Source organism: Pseudorca crassidens, chromosome 21 (genome assembly GCF_039906515.1).
Source record: "Pseudorca crassidens isolate mPseCra1 chromosome 21, mPseCra1.hap1, whole genome shotgun sequence".
Classification (NCBI taxonomy): Eukaryota; Metazoa; Chordata; class Mammalia; order Artiodactyla; family Delphinidae; genus Pseudorca; species Pseudorca crassidens.
In genome coordinates this window covers 10447385-10468277 of record NC_090316.1, presented here as the reverse complement: position 1 = coordinate 10468277, position 20893 = coordinate 10447385, and the positions used below count along the sequence as shown (strand labels likewise).

The 20893-nt window shown below is 43.4% G+C and overlaps 1 protein-coding gene across 2 annotated transcripts in view; it reads left to right on the top strand.

The window, feature by feature from the left end:
- Nucleotides 1–20893, top strand: part of UNC5D (unc-5 netrin receptor D) — a 591371-nt gene that overhangs the window by 519436 nt on the left and 51042 nt on the right. The gene's annotated exons all lie outside the window — the stretch shown is intronic.

The window sequence follows — 20893 nt, the reverse complement described above, 5'->3', positions numbered from 1 at the left end:
GGTTCGTTGCTGCTGTTCAGGAAGGTGGATGGAAACGAGAAGAGTTCATCCAAGACTTCAGATCTATGAAGTAAGCGTGTAGTTCTCTGTTTAACAGAGGATGAAATAAAATTGTAGAATGCACACATTTTTTTCCATGTTGCTGAAACCGTCCCAGATGTGCCTACTTCACACCACTAGACTACAGCCCACTTAGCTTCCTCGGCTAGTCTCACTCCTTTTGGAGGAGCTCCAAACTGCATACTTACAAAAACACTAAAAATAGTAAATGCCTTTTAGTTACTTTTTCTAAAGCTCAGGTACATTTGTTTTTCCATCCTTGCCAGGAGGCTGCTTGCATCCGAGTTCTGCTTTTAGTCCTGTGATGAATCAGAAGAAGACAACTGCTATAGCTCTTCAGTGTCAACTTTTCTTTGTAAGGCCACTTGTAAACCCACGTTCATCTCATGCTCTCTGTTATTCTGAACTTGTGTCCAGATTAAGGCACATTTCCTCAAAGTTCGTGGAGCTGGTACGGCACTGCTCTTTCACCTTTTCCTCTAGAGCCATCTGAGTTCCCTCCCTCTCGGGTCACAGGTGTGAGAACTGGGTTTTCTAAGGCTCCATCACCTCCACACACACAGAATCACAGCGGGATTCTCTGAACCCCATCTTTATGCTGTGTTGAAAGGCTGTTCCGTTTTGCTGTTGATGATTTATTTCTGTTGCTCCTTTCTGAGTTACACACCCCTGGTGTAGCAGGGCGATGATTTAGTGGAACCATAATGGATATCAAGGATCCAAACTCTGTACCAGATTTCCGGGGGTATGGGTGTGTGGCGTTAACCACAGACTCAAAACAAGCCCCCGTATTCAAATAGTCTCAGATGGATATATTTAATATTCTGGTAAGTTTCAAGGGAGGTTGTTCATTGTTTGAACTGAATGTGCTCTGTCTCTCTTGGGACGTCCTACTTGCATACGTGGCAAGTCTGTACTTTCCATTAGTGGAATGATGTCACTTTCCTCCCTCAATATCCCTGCTTTGTCTACACTCTCAGACTTGAACAACCATCCTAATGAATCTTTTCTAACCTCCTCCAGCAATCTGGACTTTTGGTTGGTTATAATGCTGAGGGAATTAACTCTGTTGACTTTTTGTACATATATACACCTTAAATGGTTCGCTAGAAGGGGACTTCGCATCCTTGGAAAAGTAATTACTTACCTCTGTTTCAGTATAACTTGCAAAGGTGCTCTCATGTGCTTAACTCATTTAATCTCCCCAGTTATGTTCAAAAGAAGGGGATTTTGTCCCAATTTTTGAGATGAGAAAAAAAGATCTGAAAAATGAAGGTTCAAAGAAGTGAGGCTGCTTTGCGAGGGCCTGTTACTTACCGGTGAGCTGGGATTTGACTTCAGGATATCTGACTCCAATTCCGGTGCTCACGGACTAAAGGATGCCACCTCTCCTTGACGTCGGAGACTTTAGGGAAACAGCTTTCTGACGTTGCATGCCAAGGTTTGGCCGCTGTAAAGAGGCATCGCCTGGAATCGCTCTGTAAGAGCACCGAGAATTAGGCAGGACTGGACAAAGGTAACTGGCTGTTGTTATTACATCATCATAGTTGAGAGAAAAAGGTCTGGAAACAGGTGTCACCTCAGTGCTGAAACTTGGGCTAAGAGTGCGCACTCAGGCATCTGAGCTCTGGGTTCAGACTTAAGACTCACTGGTTTTGTTCATGTGACCTTAGGTAAGTTTATGAAGCATGTGACCTTAGGTAAGTTTATGAAGCTCCTTGACTCTGCGTCCTCATCTGAAAAACAATAGCAGGTACCTACCTCATAGGGATGTTGTAGGATTGCATGACGTACAGTGATACTACAATTTGAAAGATAAAATAAGAACACCTAATTGATACATTTAAATTTGATAAAGTATTCTACCTACAAGATTTCCTTTAATCTTCTCATCCATCCTGCTGTGGTAAGTAATAATAATTACCCTAATTTTGTAGACTTGAAAATGAAGACCAAAAAAAGTTAGGTTTGCCGAGGTGGTAACAGGACTGGGCACCAAAACAAAAGTTTCTGCCTAATAATGTACTTTTAGACTATGTCACACTCCCCACTTTAAGGAATAATTAAGTGTATTATTCTTGAGTCCAGTAAGACATGTTTGATGAGAGATGGGGCTTATGCCTAATAATGGAAATACACCGTGAAACATACAGAATGGGGCCCAGATTTGGCGAAGACAGTAACTTTATACTTCAATGTGGAACGACCCTGCAGTAGAGGATTTCACAGAAAACAATGGGAAAAATAGAGGAGGCCCTTAATCTGTTCTAAGGATAGATTCAGAGAGGCATAGTAGGGAAGGAAGGTGGCTAAAAGATCAGTAGAAATTCACCAGACAAAGAAAGGTATAAGGGTTATTAACTCAGTGATTTCCAGCTCCAGGATACATTTTCCAGTATTTATACAGTGTAAGGTAGGAAGGGGGTATACAACAGTAAGTAAATCCAGGCTTTTTTATTTTTAAGTGAGGTATAGTTGACTTAAAATGTTAGTTTCAGGTGTACAGCAAAGTGATTCAGTTATACGTATATTTTTTCAGATTCTTTTCCATTATAGGTTATTACAGGATACTGAATGTAGCTCCCTTTGCTATACAGTAAATCCTTGTCGTTTATCTATTAATCCCTCCCTCTAGCTTTCCCCTTTGGTAACCGTAAGTTTGTTTTCTATGTCTGTGAGTCTGTTTCATAAATAAATCCGTTATTTTAGATTCCACATGTAAGTGATATAATATTTGTCTTTGACTTCACTCAGGATGATCATCTCCAGGTCCATCCATATTGCTACAAATGGTAATATTTCATTCTTTTTTATAGCTGAGGAATATTCCATTGTATATATGTACTACATCTTCTTTATCCGTCTGTCTACTGACGGACACTGGGTTGCTTCCATGTCTTGGATGTTGTAAATAGTGCTGCTATGAACACTGGGGTGCAGGTATCAAATCCAAGCATTTATTCTCTGCTTTGAAGTCACTCTGATGCCCGAATATTGCCTTAAGCAGCTTCCTTCCAACTCTACCCCAGGCCCAGCCACCGACAGACAGAAGGGTTAAGTTTCAGGCACTGCTCCACTCACAAAATAGAGGATGCTTTGAGATGTCACAGAAGCTAGAGTAGCCTCACCAAAGGCAATGGCATAAACTTGGAGCTGCCAGAAGTATTTGCTGGTGAGAGGCCCTTAGGATTCTCCTGGATCAAGTGTATTTAAGAAGCTCGGTCAATGCCAAGTGTGGCCACCTTTATCGAAGACGGCTTTGGAAGGCAGGAAACCAGCAGTGATCACTCTCAACAAGGCTGCCGCTTTTCCCAAACTTGAATTTGAAAGAAAGAATTTGGGTCTTTCTAACATTTCTTCAGGAGCTTTGGGGGGGATGTGGGTGGATTTTTCATCTTCTCTAAACAGGTTTTGGTAACTTATTAAAAAAGGGTGTTTAGGGTTTCCCTGGTGGCGCAGTGGTTGAGAGTCTGCCTGCCGATGCAGGGGACGCAGGTTCGTGCCCCGGTCCGGGAAGACACCACATGCCGCGGAGCGGCTGGGCCCGTGAGCCGTGGCCGCTGAGCCTGCGCGTCCGGAGCCTGTGCTCCACAACGGGAGAGGCCACAACAGCGAGAGGCCCGCGTACCGCAAAAAAAAAAAAAAAAAAAAAAAAAGAGTGTTAAATAGAACTACCCTATGATCCAGCAATCCCACTCCTGGGCATATATTCAGAGAAAACCATTTGAAAAGATACATGCACCCCAGTGTTCATTGCAGTACAACATCCAAGACGTGGAAACAACCTAAGTGTCAGAGGAATGGATAAAGATGTCATACATACACAATGGAGTATTACTCAGCCATAAAAAAGAGTGAAATAATGCCATTTGCAGCAACATGGATGGATTATCATACCAAGTGAAGTAAGTCAGACAGAGAAAGACAAATACCTTATGATATCACTTATACGTGGAATCTTAAAAAAAAAGTTCATTTGTACCAGTTTTTTTAATCTACAAAAGAGAAACAGTCACAGATGTAGAAAACAAACTTATGGTCACCCAGAGGGGAAAGGGGGGGATAAATTGGGAGACTGGGATTGACATGTACACACTACTATATATAAAATAGATTAACTATTAAGAAACTACTGTATAGCACAGGGAGCTCTTCTCAGTACTCTGTAATGACCTATATGGGAAGAGTCTTAAAAAGAGTGGATAGATGTATAGCTGATTTCACTTTACTGTACACCTGAAACAACATTGTAAATCAACTATACTCCAAAAAAAATTTTTTTTTTAAATTAAGGTGTTTAAACAAGAGGATTAAAAAATCAATTGTCTCCTTTCAGAGATGTCCCCCACATACACCCCAATAAGAAGATGCTACGGATGTAGCACAATCATCCCACTCCCAGCTCTCGTTTTGTCCCCCCTTCCCACCCATGGCTGGTGAGTAGAGAAATGGACCAGAACATTACTATATGGAGTTTTCTTCTGAGAGGCAATAAAATGAAACCAAAGACAAACATTCATTTCTTTTTCCAATTACACTGTCCTGTGGATATTCCTGGCCAAATGCTTAGACTAGAGTTGGAAATGTCATCTTACTGAAGAATTTACAAAAGGACACATATTTGGAATTTGGGCTCAACCTAGATGGAGTATTTCAACCACTGTTTTTCTCCTGTGCTTTTTATTTTCTCTCAAATGGTATGGTCTTCCCACTGGGTACATCTTGGGGTGAGGATTTCTTGGGGTGAGGAGTGAGAAGGCAGACATGGTGGTGGTAGGAAACATTAACTTTTGGGGGGAGTGGTGCCTTGATGGTACAATAGCTTTGATAGCAAAGCATGAAATAAGACCAAATATAAGACTAGGAAGACAGAAAAAGTAGGCCTGAAATGGAAGGGAGTAGACAATTTCTTCTCTGGTAGCAGGCTCACCATTCAGCACCGCACTGTAGCTACGTCTATGGAATGGCTTCATGTGGCCTTTCCTCCACGGTTGCAAGAATGACACACACACAAACAAAATTCTAAACACACACTTGCTCACATACCCTGCCTGAGAGAGGATACAAGCACTGAGAAATGTCCTTAGGCTGTTTGGGAGGACCTCATTTCTAGAAGGCTAAAAAGAAAACAGATATGTATGGCCATTCTCCTTGTAAAAATGGTCTTCATGAAATGAATGTTTCTAGTAAACTACTCTTTATGTCAAAGCAGACATTTGAGGCCATTCTAAAAGCACCCATCCCAGTAAAATATGAAACTGAGTTCATATTTTATGAATCAGAGCCTTCGAGGGCTCTGATTTCACAGAAGCTAAGACACCCCTGCCATCAGGCTACTGCAATTAATGTAGGGGTCCCAGTCAAAACCTTACCTCTTGAGCATAAAATAAGGGCACCTGCCTTTGGCTCTGCCCTGACACCAGGTGACTGATCAGGGCATTACTGCAGGGAGGAGACCTGGCCAAAACCCCTGGGATGATTTGCATCTCTGTTTGCCTTCTCCAGCTTGGAGGACTTACCCACTAGGTTACGTCTCAAGCCATCCTACAGCAGCTCAGGCAAAAACACAACAACAAAAGAACACTACCCCTTCTCACTGCAAGAGTTACCAGCTCAGTTCGGTCAGTGACAAGGGCCAAATGTACTCAGTACTGTGAACCAAGAAGAACAGGAGCCCTTATATGTAAGGAGGTTACGCTGGCGGAGGTGCTGGTTGGAGGACAGATTGTGTATATGTAGGAAGATCGTGTCTGGAAGATCGCTCTAATTTCAGAGATTTCGCCAGAATAACGTCAAGTCTAATTTTCCCACCTCCCTGCGGAACCTGCAGAGAAGCATCATTTCATCAGAATGGGCACCACCACTCCCCCGCCCACTTACACATCATGCCTTATCCCTCCCTATTGATGTAAGAATTGCACGTGAAGAGAGAAAAGGAGAAGTCACATTTTGGAGAGTATGGGGATCAAAGATGGCTGTCCCTCTGCTCGCCAAAGCCAAAGAGAGTAACCCCAGGAGAACTACTCATAAAATTCAGGTCATCTGCAGGAAGTGGATATGGATACCTGATTTTCTCATTGCTTATCAGTTTGTTGACTTGTTCAGTGCTTCCAGGGAAGAGGGAAAAAATAAAAAGCTTTGAGAAAGCCCAGGAGAGAGGGGGAAAGAGTGCTTCTGTAATTTCTAATTCCCCAAGAGGTAGAGAAGATGGGCCAGGAAGTGGGAGCCAGAGAGGTTAAGTGAGATGGAAAACAGGTTTGCCAGAGGCCACTTCAGGGGCTCAGAGAGCAGGTAAACATGCTGCCAGCTGGGGGCTGGTTGGCAGGTGTACCTGAAACACACAGGGAACAACAGATGCCTAGGGGTAACTGTTTGCAATCCAGTCACCTGCACCCTCTGTCAGTGAGGCCTTTTGGAGTCATCACCTATTTATACCGAATTCATTAAGGATTATCTTAAGAAACTTAAGCCATCCAAGGAAAATACACCACAGTTAAGTAGGAGATGGTGTATACTTTCCTTTTCTCTACCATAATGCCACAGAGATAAGCTCGTGGAAGAGGGAATGCATGAGGGAGCAAGTTCTCTGCTTCAGACCCAGTAGCTAGAACCTTGTGTTCATGCAAATATGCATGAGTGTGTGGGCACAGATGTGTCCATGTGCGTAGCTACTGGGGGTGTGGGTGGAATTTTGAATCAGAAGTGAGATTAAAGTTTTTAAACGAACAAAAATCAGTCCCAAAAACAAACTATTTTAATAATTCGATGTTACTGAAAAGTTATGGACTCAAAATTAAATATCTTCAGGGTACCCTGCTACCATGGACAATTCCATGAAGCACAACTATTAGAGTGACTACTAGGAAAACTAGAGCCACTTCATACCATAATAGATGAAACCCCGAAAGCAAACCCAGTTAAATGAATGATGATGTTGCAGTGTGCTACATGTGGTGACAGAGATACCCAGGTACTAACCAGGAGTGAAGGGATGAACCCTGGGTAAAGGCTCAGGGAAGGTTTCAGAGAGGAAGTGACAATTGACTTAAAACCTGACAGACAGAGAGTAAAGGGCATTCCAATCAAAGGGAACAGAATGTGCAAAGGCACAGAGGTAGAAGTAACGTCACATAGGGACTTTCCTGGTGTTCCCTAAGAATCCGCCTTCCAATGCAGGGGATGCGGGCTCAATCCCCTGGCCAGGGAACTAAGATCCCACATGCCCCAGGGCAACTAAGCCCGTGCGCCACAACTACAGACCCCACGCACTCTGGACCCCGCACACAACAGCTAGAGAGAGACCCCTGCGCGCTGCAACAGAAGATCCCGCATGCAGCAACTGACACCCAAGGCAGCCAGAAATAAATTAATTAAAAAATAAATCAGTAAAAAAATAAATAGCATCACGTATTTTGGAACTAAGCAAATCAGAACAAGATACGAAAGGAAGAGTGATGAGGAATGCAGCTGAAAAAATAAAGGTTTGACCGTGTAGAGTGTTGTTTGCTGCCGCCTAGGGGAAACTGAAATGTACCTGATGGGTAGGGATTGCTGAGGCTGAAGATTCGGGAGACCCGGTCATGTTTACACTTGAGATGTACTATCTTCTGCTTCATCTCCACTGCCACTGGCCACGTTCAAGTCTTCATCATACTAGTCTCCTTCTGAGCACAGTGAGAAGATGCCTCATTTTGCCTAGCACAGATATTAATAGCCCTCCTTTTCACACTCAGAAGTATCTCAATTTGGACAGTAAATTATAGTCACTCTACTTTTGAGTGTCCTTGTCTCTAGGTGCGAACGTTTTAAATCCTTTCTCTAATCCCCACGTTGCTGTCAATGGGGATTTTTTTTTTTTTTTAAGTGAAGCAAGTGTTTATTAGGAGGAAAAAGAGTACAGTACGTGTGGATAGACACGGGCAGACTCAGGGAGGGAGGGAGGGAGGGAGGGAGAGAGAGAGAGAGAGAGAGAGAGAGAGAGAGAGAGACGAACCCTCATGGCAGTTTGAATAACTTTTATGGGGCATTTCTCCTGGATTTCCTTTGACCAATCATCTTGCTTTGCCAGGTTGTGATCAGGATCTTCCCCTGTGTGCGTCCGCATCTCTTAGCCAAGATGGATTCTAGTGAAGAAGCCTACGGGTAGTTTTCATCACTTACTATGAGGTGGCACCCCTTCCCTTTTTGACCTCCAGGGAGCCTTTCTGCGCATGTGTAGTCAGGGAGGTCTCCTTGACTTCAAGAATGAGGAATATGTGGTCTCTTATCTTCTATCTGGGCAGGGCCCAGCCTCCTCCATCATCCTGCTTTTATGGAGTTTCTGCTATTATGGAGTTTCTGTCCACAAGGGAGAAACTCTTCAGCCTGGGGTCCATCTACCTCCTGCCTCAAATCTCCCCTGAGAGACATGAACCCCAAGAAATCTTTATTGGGAGGAGGAAGGATAAAGGTCTGTCTTCTGTATCTTCTTCAGGTTGCCAAGGGGCTTGTAGACCCTACCTAGTTGGGGGTCACAGAGCTCTCACCCAATGGGGAGCTTTGAGAGATAGACTTGGGGAGAAACTCGGCCAGGTCTGCTGGTGTGCGCACGCGTGTGTTAATGTGGGGTGAGCGAGATGAAGGACTTGTAGATAATTCCCAGAATTCTGGCTTGGAAACTGATGATTAATTAGTAGAGAGAGACTTGCCAGCTGATGTCACCTGAGAGTTTGTGATAACAGCTGCTCTGGGAGCAGCTCTGGATTTCTTTCCAGGGAATAAACACAGCTCTTTGACTCAACAAGAAAAGGGATAGGAAGAAAACTGATTAAAGAATAAATAAAGACAAAAATAATATGAAATATATTCAAGAAAACAGACAACTGCTGAATTGAAATCCCACATTTGGCCCGAGCATGTGACAACAATGCTACTTACAGCAAAATGTGCCCGTACTGGGCATGGACCATGTTCGTATGCCTCACGCACAGGGGGATCTCCTGCCTTCCTTTTGTTTTCTTTGCCTTCCTAGCTAGGTAAGACTCTGCCAATCCTGAAGTAAACTAATGACATACGTAACTTGTCAGGAACGTAGTACAGACCTAGTCATTGACACTGCGTGAGAAATAAAGAATTATCAGAAATGAGATGATACAGCAGAGTGAGGACAACACAGGGATCCAGGAGGCTTGAGTTCCAATCCCCTTTGCCACGTCCAGCCTGGGTGGCTTTGAGCTAGTCACTTTCTTTCTCCAAGCCTCAATTTTATCATCTGTAAATTTTGTGTATTATTAACTGCATTCCAGGATTTGAGTGAGGACAGTAAAGTGACTTTAAATATGAGAAGTCCTGTGCAAACTACATGCTACATTTTGATATTATTTTGTCTACCCGTTTTTTTCCTAATTACAAAGATACAAAATCCATGGAATTTGCTTGAGCTCTGACTCAATGATACTGAGTCATTCCCATTTAACTACTAACACATGCCTAGACTCAGCAGAAAGTTTAATTCAGTGATAGCAAACATACTAAGTGTTCACTCTATAATCAAGAGCTTTGTCTTGAAGGCTTAAATACAAGACATGACACCATAAAACTCCTAGAAGAGAGTGTAGGAAAACATTCTCTGACATAAATCATACCACTGTTTTCTCAGGTCAGTCTCCCAAAGCAATAGAAATGAAAACAAAAATAAACAAATGGTACCTAATCAAGCTTACAAGCTTTTGCAGAGCAAAGGAAAGCATAAAAAAATTTTTTTAACTAAAAAAAAAACAAAGGAAAAGACAACCTGTGGAATGTGAGAAAATATTTGCAAATGATGCAACTGACAAGGGCTTAATCTCCAAAATATACAAATAGCTCATACAACTCAACAACAACAAAAAAAACCCATCAAAAAACGACCTTAATAGATATTTCTCCAAAGACAACATACAGATGGCCAGTAGGCACATGAAAAGATGCTCAACATCACAATTATTCAAGAAATGCAAATCAAAACTACAGTGAGGGGCTTCCCTGGTGGCGCAGTGGTTGAGAGTCCGCCTGCCGATGCAGGGTTCACGGGTTCGCACCCTGGTCCTAGAAGATCCCACATGCCGCGGAGCGGCTGGGCCCGTGAGCCATGGCCGCTGAGCCTGCGCATCCGGAGCCTGTGCTCCACAACGGGAGAGGCCACAACAGTGAGAGGCCCGCGTACAGCAAAAAAAAAACAAAAAAAATACAGTGAGGTACCACCTCACACCAGTCAGAATGGCCATCATTAAAAAGTCTACATGTAACAAATGCTAGAGAGGGTGTGGAGAAAAGGGCACCCTCCTACACTGTTAGTGGGAGTGTAAGTTGGTGCAGTCACTATGGAAAACAGTATGGAGGTTCCTCAGAAAACTAAAAATAGAGTTACCATATGACACAGCAATCCCACTCCTAGGCATATACCTAGACAAAAGTATAATTCGAAAAGATACATGCACTCTAATGTCCATAGCAGCACTATTTACAATAGCCAAGACACAGAAACAACTTAAATGTCTATTGACAGATATAAAGATGTGGTACATATATACAATGGAATACTACTCAGCCATAAAAAAGAATGAAATAATGCCATTTGCAGCGACATGGATGCAACTAGAGACGATCATACTAAGTGAAGTCAGAAAGACAAATACCATGTGATATCACTTATATGTGGAATCTAAAATATGGCACAAATGAACCTATCTACAAAACAGACTCACAGACATACAGAACAGACTTGTGGTTGTCAAGGGGGAGTGTTAGCGGGGAGGAATGCACTGGGAGTCTGGGGTTAGTAGATGCAAACTATTACATTTAGAGTGGATAAACAACAAGGTCCTACTATATAGCCCAGGGAACTATATGCAGTCTCCTGGGATAAACCATAATGGAAAAGAATATTAAAAGAAAATGAATGTATATATGAGTATAAGTGAGTCACTTTGCTGTACAGCAGAAATTAGCACAACATCGTACATCAACCATACTTCCATAAAAAATTAAATTACAAGTAAAATCAAGAGCCTTGTGATGATACAAAGGACATCCTGCATCAGTTCCTTTGTCTGCCTCTGTTTCTCATAACATTCTGGCCTATGATGGGTACTTTAGAGGTATATCCTATGGGTCCGAACAATGGACTCTGGGCGGGCTGGTATTTAGATTAGGAGATGAATGACCAGTCAGGCTGGGGTGGGTGCTTATGCCACCTTAAGCAAGCTTTGTCCCTGTCCACTTTGCCAGGCTTTCCGTGCTAGATAGTGATGGATATAAATGAACGAATTATCCCTGTCACTATTTCTGTTTAGCAGTCAGTCATGGATTTGAATTGGGTTTGTTGCTTTGAGTTTGAGAAATCTTTATTGGAAGAATCAAATTAGTGGCGTCTACCTATCCCTTTGAGGAGATTTGGCATTAATTAACTCTATAACAGGCATAGGGGACCACTGAGGAGGAGAGAGGCTCTGAAGTAACAAACGAAGGTACTACTTGTGCTAGCGAGAGGGAGTGCATTGCTGCCATTTGGGAAACACATTAATTCTTTCAGGCTGCCAGTGTCATGCAGTGTAATAAAAGGGGCAATTTATCAAATGGTACCTTAATGGCCTAGAAGGGTTAATGCAACTTTAGCTGAAGATTGTGCTCTTTTCCGCAGTAAAATCATAGTGGTTTCTTCACATTTAGGTTAGAATATAATGCCATTAGCCCCCAGAACGAGGAGGGGAAGAGAAAAATAGCGAACCAGGGAAAAGAAAAGGCGGGGGGAGATTCTCACTTTGTCATTTTATGATCTGCTCTTTTTGGAAAGGAGAATTTCTTCATATCAAGGCCTTTACCCATCCTTCTACCTCACACCACCCCCTTGGTCCCCAAACAAACACGCATAAATAAAAACTGCTGTCATTCTAATCAAAGTGCTTTCGGAGCCCATGTGAGCTCACAATGCGAAGTGATTAGAGTGGTCCAGAGGAGTCTTTAATTAAAGATGCCATTGACGCGATAACAATGGTTTGTGAACATGGTTAATAGGCCTGAAGGGAAGGGGCACCTTAATTCAATGAGGAAAATCATTGGTTCATGCGTTTGATTGTACATTGTAAAGGAACAGCACATACTATAATTATTTTTATTTTGTATGTGCCATCTCTTTTATTGCCCATGCTGGAAATAGAAATAACCTGTCCTATTAAGATATTTAATATATATCTTCCTTTCCACTTCGCTTAGTTATAGCCTAATAAAGATGCCGGGAGAAGATGCCAGCGCACACTGAGGCTGCCCGCCTTGCTTACTAAAACACGCCCTTTGAAAACCTGGGTGGTCAACCGCCTCACTCCCTTGGTTACGGTCTTTTTAACAACTTCCCAGGACCCCATAAAGTTATATGCAGATACGGAGCTTCACTCTGCATAGACACTTCTGCAGCTGAAGTGTGAAGATAACCCAAAAGTCAACCGACGCCTCCAAGATCGTGTGGTGTCTGGGAGACGGCAGTGGGTCAGGAGGCAGCGACAGAGGGGTCTTTAGGTCCTAACTTTAAAGTGAAGAAGCCATGAAAGTCCCGGTGGTAGACAGAAGAGTGGCGCCCCAAGGATGTCCACATCCTAATACCCGGAACCTCACATAGTAGCAGGGACTTTGCAGATGTGATGAAGGTTAAGGACCTTGAGAAGGAGAGATTATCCTGGATGATGCAGGTGAGCCCACAGAAGGATCCTTATAAGAGGAAGGCGGGAACACCAGACACAGATAAGGAGACCATGTTATTACCGCTCACAGATGGAAGAAGGGGTTTCCAACCAAGGAATGCAGGCAGCCTCTAGAAGCTGGAAGAGGCAGGGTAATGGATCCTTTCCTAGAACCTCCAGAAGGAACACAGCCCCACTGACACCTTCATTTTAGCTCTATGGGACTTCTCCCTACAGTACTGTCACATTATGAATCTGGGCTGTTTTCATCCAGTAAGTCTATGGAACAGCAATAATAGGAAACCAACACAGGCCTCTGTGACCACTCTCCGCATCTCAAAGCCCTGTTTTCCTAAGGCTTTCTCCAGGGTCTGTGAAAACCATCTTAGCAATTCTCATGCCAACATTACACCTTCGAAGTTCCAGGTTTGGAGACCATGTCCCAGGGAACATCCGTCTCTCCCACCGCCTGTCGCCCCCGCCCCACACAGACACACACCCCAGGACCACCACAGGACAGGAGATTCTAATCCCAGCTCTGTCACAAGTGGGTGTGACTTCGGCCACGTCCCTCCACCCCGCAGCACGCCCTTCTGTTTCCTCATCTGAATGGTGATGGTGTTGGCCTGATTACTCTTAGGTCCTTTCCCAGCCCCCAAAATGAAATGATTCCATGACATAGGACTCAGGTTCCTCCAGGGAAGCCTGTTTTGCCCATTCAAAATGCCAATGAGTAAACCACTTAGCAGATAATAAAAACTGTCATAGCAGCATGCCGCCTAGATCTTCTCCCCTCCCCGTCTTGCACTTTAAAGCACTCTCCCTGAGCCATCATTATTCCACTTCTCATAGTAAACAAAGCTAAAACGCCAACACTGCATGAAAGATGAGGTTTAAATTGTGTCTAGAAACTGGTGATTTACACATGATTTGCGATTCCTTTAGTATATTAATTGGTAAACACCCTGTGAAGTGTGTGTAAACTAAAGCCCTGAACATCCGCAAACAGTTTAGTCTCTCAGTGTGGTGTTACTCAAACTTCAGCAAGGTCAAATCCTCATTCCAGCCTGTATGTAACTGCCCTCCCACCCCAAGCCCCTCGTGCCAACTCCCTTCCCGTGATCCTATTGCAGATGATACCAAGTGGGTGACACAGATCTTTAAACCCTTTAATAGCAGAGATGTATGCTTCCATCCTCAGTTAATTGGGCTTGTTGCTTATTGTAATCCACCCTTGTAACTGCCCCTCTCCCGCCCCAACTAATGGCATAGAATGGCTTGAAGAGCTGTAACGTTATTTCCAGTTACTGCTCATCAACCCCCCAACCCGAGAGCCTTCCATATTAATACACGTGCTCCTTAGAGAGAGAGGATGTAGGAACAGTCCCTGTGCATTTGCATTTGCAACCATAGTAGCGTCATCCAAAGCCATAATCGTGAGCATTTCAACTTGACCGGCATCTGAATTCCATTTCAGAAGCCCACCCGACGTATATCTGACACACCACCCAGCCCCAGCCGCGTGAGGCTTTGCTTCGGATATTTTCTCAAGAACCACACAACTTAGCTCACACGTTAGCGCCAGGGCTAACTTGCAGGCAAGGAACGCAAGTGAAAAGCATGAGTTCCCAGCTCCTACCTCAGAAATACTGAATCCGAATCGTCATGGGTGGTATCCACGAATATAACTGTAAACAAGCTACCCAAGGAGTTTGAAACCACGTTACAGTTTTAGGGCCACTTAAAGACTGAAAGAGGAATCAATTGTGATGAAGAGATTTTGCTCAACTTCTCTCTTTTCTCCTCTATTCTCTTGATCCCCTATTCTCCCTTTCCAGAAGTCTATTTTCTTAAATCATACATAGCAGTTACTAGAGAGAAATCCCCCAGGAAACCTAGTCATGCTATTGGGATGGACCGATGAGCCACGCTGCCTTCTAAAGGGCCCGTATCTCCGAGAGAGTCTGTGATTATCGTTTCCTGGGACTGATCTCAAAGATCTGGTCAGAGCTGCAGAGTGAGGCAGGTATCTTGACTCGAGTAAAATGAGAAATCATAAACCGCAAACTGATTTTTATCCATAGCAAAGTTAGCACTCTAGGTCAGTGTACCAGGGTTTCAATGAAAAGAGAAAAAAAGAAGAAGAACAGTAAAACTGTGTCATCTCAGGCCCAAAACTGTAGGAGGCTGGAGCCAGCTTGCTTTCAGAGCTCCAATTTTAAAACTAAGTACGGCTTCCATCCATCGGCCTTTTATGTCTGTTCCATTAAAATATGCTTTAATTATGGATCGACCCAGGGCCTGGCATAGTAAAACTATCATTACTCTCCTGCCCGCATTCCTGAGTGATGCTCTGGGAAGAGGTGATCAAACCTACGTTCATCTATAGTACAGACCACAAGGAGGAAAGGAGGGAACGATAATTACCAAGCACAGCATGGCCGACGACAACAACAGTGAAAATCTCGTCTTTAAATATGGAGCTGATTGTTTTGCTTGAAGAGTGACACGCTACAAGCCTAGGGTCAGGTCAAGAGATATTGAGAGCAAAAGCAAAATGTGCCTGGACGCACCTCCAGACCTGCCGTGGTTAGCACTTGCCACCTTGTAGCTGACCTTCACCGTGACCTTATGTTGTGACTTTGGCGCTGCAGAATGTGAGTCACGGTGTGCCAAGGTTTGGACCGTGACCTCACCACCACCAAGTGCAGAACGTTCATCACCTCCACCCACACATTGTGTGCAGCTGTCAGCGACCCTGCTGACTTCATTTTAAGAGTTCCGGACAGATTCTCCCTGGGCCTCTCTTCATTCATTCATATTTTTTTGTTTGTTTGTTTTGACGAAATTTTAAAACTTAAGGAAAAGTGGCAAGAATAGTACAGGTGACTCTTGAACAACGCGGGTTTGAACTGGCTGGGTTCACTTTTTAATAGTAAACACTGCTACCTGTGCTTGGTTGGATCCACGCATGTGGAACCACGGATACGGTTTTCGACTGCACAGAGCGTTGGCGCCCCTAAACTCCCATGTGGTTCAAGGGTCAACTGTATAAAGAGTTCCCAGTTCTCCCACATCCAGATTCACAAATGTTAACGTTTTACTACATTTACCGTGTTCTACTCTTTCTCCGCACGTGCATGGAGAGAGACATGCACATATGGAGAGAGGAATTAATAAATACACATCCACATATATTTTTTTAACTGTTGTGAACAAGATGTCCCTTTTCCCCCTAGATACCTCAGTGTGTATATTCTAAACACAAACTCTTACATAAACACAGCACAATTATCACAATCAGGAAATTAACATCGATACAATACTATTATCTACTCTGCAGACTTGGTTCCTATATCACCTCTTATCTGAATAATGTCCTTTATGGCAAATGAAAATCCAGTTCCATTCACTTCGTTTTGTTGTCACATGCCTTTGGCCTCCTTTGATCTGGAGTAGTTCCTGAGTCTGTCTCTAGTGCATGATATTGACTACTTTTAAGAGTGCACATCAGCTATTTTGCAGAATGTCCCTCAGTTTGGGCTGGTATTTGTCTGATAATTCTCTTGATTAGATTCAGGTTATGTATTATTGGCAGGAACGTTACAGAAGCGATGCTGAGTTCTTTTCACTTTTTCTTATCGGCAAGTATGTCCTGAAAATTCATCCCATTACTGGCAAGATTAACTTTGATAACTTGGGTTAGGTGGCGTCTGCCAGGGTTCTCAAGTATAAAGTCATGTTTACCCTTTGTAATTATTAAGTGTGGGAAGATACTTTGAAACCACATAAATAGTTCTTTTCTTAAAAATTTCACCAATTATATTAGCATCCCGTTCATAATTCTTAACTGAGTCAGTTATTAATATGATTGGTTGTCAAATGATGACTTCCTACATTTATTAGTTGGCTTCCTATTGTATGGAAGAGTTTTCCCTTCCCACTCATCCATTCATTTATATCTGTATCTTTCGTGGGTTCTTATGTTATTCAGTGGGTTATCGTCCTTTACCACCATTATTCACTTTGATGCTCAAGATGTTCTAGATTTGATCAGTGGAAACCACTGGCTCCTAAGCTTGCTTCAACAAATATTTGTGAGTGCTTGAGGCCTATATTAGGCACTGGGGTGCGGGAAATGGGTACAACAATGACCAAAACAGAAAAAAAAAATCCCTGGCCTCATACAGCTTCAGTCTGTGGAAGAGAAAAATAAACAAATGGTATAGTGCATTGGAGGGCAATGAGTGTGAAGTCAAAGAAAAACAGGGCTTCCCTGGTGGCGCAGTGGTTGAGAGTCCGCCTGCCGATGCAGGGGACACGGGTTCGTGCCCCAGTCCGGGAATATCCCACATGCCGCAGAGCGGCTGGGCCTGTGAGCCACGGCCGCTGAGCCTGCGCGTCCAGAGCCTGTGCTCCGCAACGGGAGAGGCCACAACGGTGAGAGGCCCGCGTATCGCAGGAAAAAAAAAGAAAGAGGAAAAAGAAAAACAAAGATCAGCTTTTGATGTAGGAACGTTGCAGTTCCACAGCTTAGGCATAATTTGGGAACGCCTTGTTAGTAGGTGTCATTGCAGCAAAGGTCTGAAGGGCACGAGGGAGATAATCATGGGACGTCTGGAGGAAAATTCCAGAGTAGCAGAAACAGCTGCAGTTCCTCGAGGGGGAACAAGCTGGCATTTTTAGTGGGATTCCTCAACTCAATATCATGAGTTGAGGACAGACCATGGAAGGGAAGCATGAAAGCACTACCAAGGTGCCTTCATTTCTTATAGTGCACATCCCTAAGGCACGTGCTGAGATAAGAACCATCTAGTGAATAAAGCGGCCATCTCAAAAACACAGTTGCTATAGAAATAAGACTCATAAAAAGGCAGGAGAGGTGGGAGTTCAGAATTGAGAAGCAGAACTTTTATGCATGGAGCACACACTAGGTGCTTTTTAGGCTTAACTTCATTTAACTCTAGAACAATCTTAGAGTAGGTATTACGTTGCATGGGAGGCAAGTGAGGCGCCGAAAGGCTTTCCCTTCTGCCACCGTGTCTGGTTTTCATGCCACAGAAAAAGTCAGACGAGGGGTGTAATATCAGGGATGATGCCACAAAGAGCACAGTGAGGACACAAGAATGTTCTTTTCATCCACATTCTGTGTTCTCTGCGGCTCCTCTTGGTTTCCCCTGCCGGTAACTAAACAGGGTTTGTCACGTGGGGCTTTCTGTCTTGCCAGATTCCCAGGCAAGGTGCTCCCAGGCCCTTTACCAGCACCCTTTCCTGCCACGTATATTTATTTTGTGGTTGGGGGCATCAGAGCTGCAAAGCTGGCAGAATTTTCTCCAGAATTCTCAGCTGCACTGCGAGAGCAGAAGTTTGAATTCACAACCATGTTTCCATATACTTACTCAACAAGCCACCTGCTTACACAGACCTGGCTCTTAAATTATTGATCTTTTTGTATCCGTAAGCATTCGTAAACATGCACAGCATATATATGGAGAAAAAGGCCGGGGGTGGGGGGACACAATGAAAAAATTAAATAGCAAAAGTCTCACGCCAGCAGACTTTTCATACAGGAGGGTGTGTGATGCACTGACGTTGTTCATATCACGGTCCTGAAATCGCTGCTGTTATTAGTTCCCAGTTATTATTAGCTCACAGCAATTTTAGAAAAATGTGTTGCCTTTTTTCTTTTTTTAACACCTAGCAAGAGCACGAATACTTCCTTGGCATATACTATGTAATGTGGGCAAACTTAAATGCCATCCATGCTTTCCTCCCAAATCTTTGGTTTTGCCCAATTAAAGCCTCCTCTCCTCAGCTATCTTGTCCCTAGATGTCCTAGGTCTGTATTCATGGCTACACTTGCACTACATCTCTTCCTCCATCTTTACTTGGGATGTCACAAGAGCCAACAGTTCGACCAGCAATCTCCTAGTGCTAACAGAGAAGCAAAGTGCATCTGCTCACAGGGGTCAGGAGCCTGGAAGTCAGAAATCTGTGGTGATTCGGCTGCCATCTCTTTGATTGACTTTTCTGTGACCTTATATTGTTACCACCTGCCCACACAGGCGTGTGGAGAGCTTTAATCAATATCTGCAAATCTCCCTGATTGCCACAGATAGAAGGTGGCAGAAAAGGGCAAATTATTATTAATTGTCGGGGGAAAAAAACGGAGAGATTAAATTTTGTTCCTTCACCAGAGAGAGACCTACGTGTACGGACACACTTTTCACGGTAGGAGGATTAGATATGTCTTAATTTACTTCCTTTGCACTTCCGGAAATGCCCAACGGCTGCTTAATGCAAAGCCCCATCCCGGTCCCCACGTAAGTTTCCACGGGCACCACCTCCGACTCCTAATGCAGCTTACATTATTACCGAAAGGAGCCCTGCTATTCACAGTGAGTGTGAGAGTTCACCTAATTAGCTACTTTCCATTCACTTGGCATTAAATAATTCCCCCAATTCCCATATGTTTGAATAATATGTTCAACAAGGGGGATCATTCTCTGAAAGCGATTAAATAGTTCTTTTAGGAGAGCTTGTCGTTGGTCACTCAGAAGCACCCCTGCAATCCCTGTCTGTGAAGGATGCAGGCGGCAATTACACAGAAAGCACTTAACCCTCTCCAGTGGCCGCTGGCAGGCATCCACACGCAAGCTGCCACCTCGTGCTGGGTACAGTTTACGCTGGAATTTTACATTTTTTTCAAACCTCAAGTATAGCGTTCTAGGCTGTTCATAGAGCATTTGTCATTGCTAATACAGGACTTTCCAAACCCACCCACCTCCCCGGCTTGCCTGCCCTGCTTCGACATATAAATGCATAAAAGACATTTTCAGTTTAGTCTGTGCTTTGCCTGTATGGGAAGAATTGGTAACTTTGGTTTGCCTACGTGGAAGGCTGAATTTTCGGAGGGCAGCTCCAGTGCTTCTTGGGGAGGGAGGAAGACGCTGTGATGGTGTTCAGGTCTAATTTAGATACAGTAGATACAAGATGCTCCTTCTAGCTTATGGGCCGTGCCTTTTATGGTAACAGTGAATTATAGATAATGAGCTAAAGTGTGGCCATGACCAACTGGAGAGGGAACAAGCAGTGTCCTGTCATCAAAAGCAATTCAGAAATTAACAACATGTTAGGCGTGCTCATAGAAAACCTGTTTGTTCACACAAGATCACAGACAAGGTAGTATCTTTCAGTACTGATTCCATCCTGCTCAAAGGGCTGCTTTTTTGACCAGGGATGACATTTCTTAAATGTCCTTCCTAGGTGAGATGAGAGAAAGCTTAGGTAGTAATACCAGTCCTAGCTCTCATGTTCCACTGTCCATCTGAGCGTCCTAAACTGCTTTATGGACTATGTTCTGTATCAGTATATTTCTTACAAGTGAAAATAAAGGGGGAAAAAATCAACTGGCTTGTTCAAAAACATACAAGCAGTTGGGGAAAATGAGGAGACTTCTGGGTTCTCACTGATTGCTGTCCTGTGAACTACCCCATTTACTCTTTGGGGCAGAGATTAAAAACAAAAGACGCAAAAATGGAAGAGGGAGGCATTCAGTAAGGTGGTATTATTTCCTTTTAGTTAAATTTCTTTGATCTGTTTCGTGGCTCTGCCTTCCTATTGTAAATTATTCACAATACAGAAAAATCTGAACACCAGGTTTAGGTAGAATGATTTTAAATTTAGAGCTAAAATAGGAAAGAGATGAAACATCATATATATTTATGTATTTGATTATGCCGATTATAACTGTCTACTGTGCTCTTGCTATATAACTTGTGTATTTGTGCATTGGCAGAAAATAAATGTTTTCAAAACCAGAAGAGACATACTCAATCCTGGTGCGTTTGAAGTCTTGCTTTGTTTACAAAAATAATTTGTTTTGTTGCTAAGTAGCATTAAACATATTTATAGAATGTGTTGTTGGGAGAAAGGAGTGTGATGATGGTAAGTTTACCAGATCGGTCATTTCTATGAGGTCCTTGGCTTTGGTCATTGATAACGATAACGTTATCAGTGAGAATAAGGATTCAGCAGCTGGTGTGTGACCCGCCGGCCAGGTCTTTGCTTTCTCCTGCTCTGCCCTGTATTTCTGAAGAAGCATTTGTCATTTTGTTTTTCAAAACCTAGATTTGAAATCT